The sequence below is a fragment of the Arvicanthis niloticus genome, chromosome X (assembly GCF_011762505.2).
Source record: "Arvicanthis niloticus isolate mArvNil1 chromosome X, mArvNil1.pat.X, whole genome shotgun sequence".
Lineage (NCBI taxonomy): Eukaryota > Metazoa > Chordata > Mammalia > Rodentia > Muridae > Arvicanthis > Arvicanthis niloticus.
Window position 1 is genome coordinate 62,620,317 of NC_047679.1, and position 4,178 is coordinate 62,624,494.

General features: G+C 39.9%; 1 pseudogene; it reads right to left on the reverse strand.

The window, feature by feature from the left end:
* Positions 1-242: 242 nt before the first annotated feature.
* LOC117694517 (T-complex protein 1 subunit eta pseudogene) lies at positions 243-1,921 on the reverse strand (annotated as a pseudogene).
* Positions 1,922-4,178: the final 2,257 nt, after the last annotated feature.

Here is a 4,178-nt window from a genome sequence, read left to right on the forward strand (position 1 = left end):
TTCCTAGACATGTGATTTACTGGGTTTGTTATAGGCATTTTGTTATTTTGGTAGATATTGCTAAATTTTTCTGTTCTCAAAAGAGATGTATTTTATTATGCCATATCTAAATACCTGTTTCACCACAACATTTTTTAAAATAACCTTACATTTTATTTAAATAACCTCCAGTGAGAACACAGCCTTCTAATGAACCATTTTCTCACCCCCATTCACCTCACAAGGAGGCATGAGACTACCTCTCAATGGAAGCAGGCCTGGCCTCAGCCTCAGCCAGCTGCTGGAGCTGGAGCATCCACCGTGGAGCAGGGGTTCTTGATAGTCTCATCCACCGACATTATAAGGCACGCAGCCTCAGAGGCTGCTGTCAGAGTGTTGATTCGCAACGTGGCCAGCTCCCACACAAACGCCTGGAAGTTGTCAGCAATATCCTCATTGTTGATGTCCACCCCATACCACATCCCCCCCGTGCATGTCAAGCCCGCAGCTTGTTGAGGATGTTTGTGGCATCAAAGCCAGCGTTGTCACATAGCTGCCATGGAATAATCTCCAGGGCCCTGGCATATGCCCCAATCAACAGCTGTTGTTTCCCTGGAATGGTCCTTGAGTAATCCCGCAAGTATTTGGAAAGCTCCATCTCAATGACTCCACCACTAGCCACTACAGAGTCATTCTTGATGGCCCTCCTCACAATCATGATGGCATCATGTAGGGACCTCTCTGTCTCCTCCATTAACTGCTCAGCGCCACCACGGAGGATGATGGTACATGTCTTGGCCTTTGGGCAACCAGTGAAGAAATTGTACCTCTCTCTTCCGATTTGAGTCTCTTCAAACACCTGGCAGTGGCCAAGCACATCCTGATTTGGAGCATTCACACTGGTCTTGATTGAGCCTCCACAAGCCATCATTGTCCTCTTCAGATCCTCCTCAGGCACTCAGCCAGCACAGAACATGTCCCTATCAGCAAAGTACTGGGTAGCAACATTCCCAATAGGGAGTTTAGACAAGATGACTTTGGCTCCAGACTGATGGATCTTCTCTAACTTGTCATAGAGAATGCTCCACTCGGTGTCAACAATTGCCTGGTAATCCTCCACTGTGTGGACTCTGATTTCAACATTATCTTTCTCTGCTTTCAGCTCAAGTTCAACATTTAAGAGGGCAATCTTGGGGTTCTTATACTTTTTGGGCTGCATTTCAAACCCAGCATAAGAGAAAGTCTTCTTGAATGCAACACCAGCCACCAGCTGAGACTCCTCCAGGGCCCCGCCCTGCGCCTTCTTGATGCCAATCATTTTGAGCTGCAGCAACTCGTCAAGCATCATCACAACGTCCACCACCATCCTGGCAAAGAAGATCTTCTGCTGGGAGATGAGCCTGGAGCTCAGGGCTGTCATTGCACACTTCTCTAGCATCTTCCTCTGTACTACTTTATCTTGCTTCTTCACAGTCACAACTTTCTCTTTGATTTTGTTAACAGTCAGCTGGGTGGCTGTGCCGAAAGCTCGGATGATGATCTGGAGGTGTAGACCTTCCTCCACGTAGGGCTTCACCTGCTTCAGAAACTCCACAGCCAGGAGGGTCACTGAAGTGGTGCTATCACCTACCTCTGCATCTTGGGACTTGGCAATGTCCACTAAAGTCTTTGATGCAGGATGGACAACATCGAGGAGTTTCAGAATTGTGGCCCCATCATTAGAATTGTTGCTTTTCCTCGGCCAGCCACAATAAGTTTGTCCATGCCACGGGGACCTAGGGTGGTTGTTACCGCCTCAGCAATCACTTGGCAGGCACTGATGTTACTCACAAGCTGAGGGATGCCTTGGGAGCTATCAGTACCCTCTTTCAACAGGATAACCGGTGTAGGCATCATCTTGGAAGGGGCTTCTGGTACCCGCAACTCGTCTGTTCTCCGCCTAGGAGCCCTCACCACAACATTTTTAATATAACATGTAACAAAGCATCTTAAACAATGACAAAGTATTAGGAGAGTTGATTTGTCCTTAATATTTTTTAGTTTTTGTTACTTTTTATTTTATTTTTGTTTTTTGAGGCAGGGTTCATTTCCTGGAACTTGCTCTGTAGAACAAACTGGTCTTGAAGTGAGAGATCCATGTGCCTCTGCTTCCTAAGTGCTGGGATTAAGGGTGTATACCTCCATGCCTGGCCCATCTTTCATTATTTTAATTTGTATATATTTTTATATTAGTGATGTATCTCATTTCATATGTTGTATATTTATTTTAATGTTTCTGCATATAATCTCTACATGTGATCTGCATATTTTATGCTCTTTTAAAATTTTATTAATTTTTATGATTTTTATTAGAGTAGGAAATTATTGCTTTTTGTAGGTACACTTTTCCTTCTATATTTTTCTTGTCATTTTCAATTTTACTTTATCTTGGTACATATCTTAGTGTACAACATTGTTAAAACATTTAAAAAGCCATAGTTATCTCACAGTAAATGTTTACTGGGTTTTTTTTTTTTTTTTTAGTTATTTGAAAAAAAATTTAATCAGTTCAATATATAATTCTTACATTTTTTTCTGGGCACAATACACATATTTAAAAGGCCAGATTCTCGACTGAACTATAACACAAATCATCAAATTGTGTGTGAAAAATATATTATCTAAGTAATTTCTAATCTTTGGCAAAGAATTTAAGAAAACAATTACAAACATGCATGCTGCATGAATCAAAGATAATTTACTCACTTATCAAAAACAGAATTAACATTTGTAAAACATGGAACCACAGGGTAGACAAAGTAACCTTATATCCAAGTCATGAACGTAAAATAGGGTGACAAGGAAAATGCAAGTGGAGACATATTATCAGGAATATTGATATACTAAGTGAGCATTTATATTAACTCAAAGTGTCTCTCCCGTGGTATGCCATTCCATATCAGCACTGAACAGTAAGTATCAGATATAGTGGAGTTTCTCTTATGCTTAAACCAATTTAGTTCCTCAGAAAGAAGTTCATCTTCCTGACAGGACTGCTTTTCAGAGATAAAAGATGAAGGCTCTCATATTAAATGATGGCTATAAGAAAAAATGCATGTATTTCCTTCCTCCTGTTAAACCATAAAGGGCCTGGCTGTTTCAGCAGAAATGAGCACTTATGACTTAAACAGGTATTCATTTATAATATAATGAATGAATGCAGGGTTGAAATTACCTAAATGTTGTTCAACATATTTGCCAAAACAAAGGAATTTGATACAACGTAAATGTAGCTTTATTTTTCTGGAAAATTAAAATAGTTCTTTTAGTAGATAGACATAAAACAATTTTAATGCAGTGTAACTGGTCCACTGGAGATTCAGTTTCAAGAATGTGAGGAATGTTGCTTTATTTTGGAATGCCAGGTGGCGCCTCTAAAAGCTCTTTTGTTAAGCAATGTTAAATGAGACACATTTCTTTCTTTATTCTTCCCCTCTTATTAGGATTAAGATGAAAGTATGTGTTTACCTATACAATTGTGCCTTGTTACCAGACAACTTGAGGATTCTTTTCATGGCCACCAGATGATACCAAAGAAACTGAGGTCCCCTCTTGGCCTTCTTAGTATCAATAGTGAAAGAACTTTAGAATAGATTCAAACAGAACCTGGAAGACAATTTTATTAGAGTGTAAAGAAAAACCTAGAGCAGACAAGCAGTAAAAATCAACAGCTTCTAATAGGTGGAGAATAGAGAAGAGATGGGGAATAAAATTATGATGTTTAAGAAAGAGTGAGGAGGCCCAGAGTACTATGGAGAAAAAAAACATATTTAAATTCTGGTCAGTATCTGAAAAGATAATTAAAGAGGGGGAGGGAGGGAAGAAAAAAGGGCAGGAGGGAGGAAGAAAGGACGAAAAGAAGGAAGAAAATGTTGCACAAATGGGCAGACCCCAAAAGTCTCAATGGCTGCTCTGCCTGCTTATAGGGATTGCACTGTGGAGCATGACTACTGGGACATGAAGTATGGTATCTCATTAAAGAGATCATTACTGAATTTATTTAGTTTTGCCCATAAGGTCTTTACTGCAGCCATGCCAATTACAACTGTGATGATGGTCAGCAAATATGAAGGTGTATCCAGGCATTACATAAAAACTAAAGTATGTAAAAACTGAAAGACTAAGTGATTATATATTTACAATCTCTTCTCATTGGATAA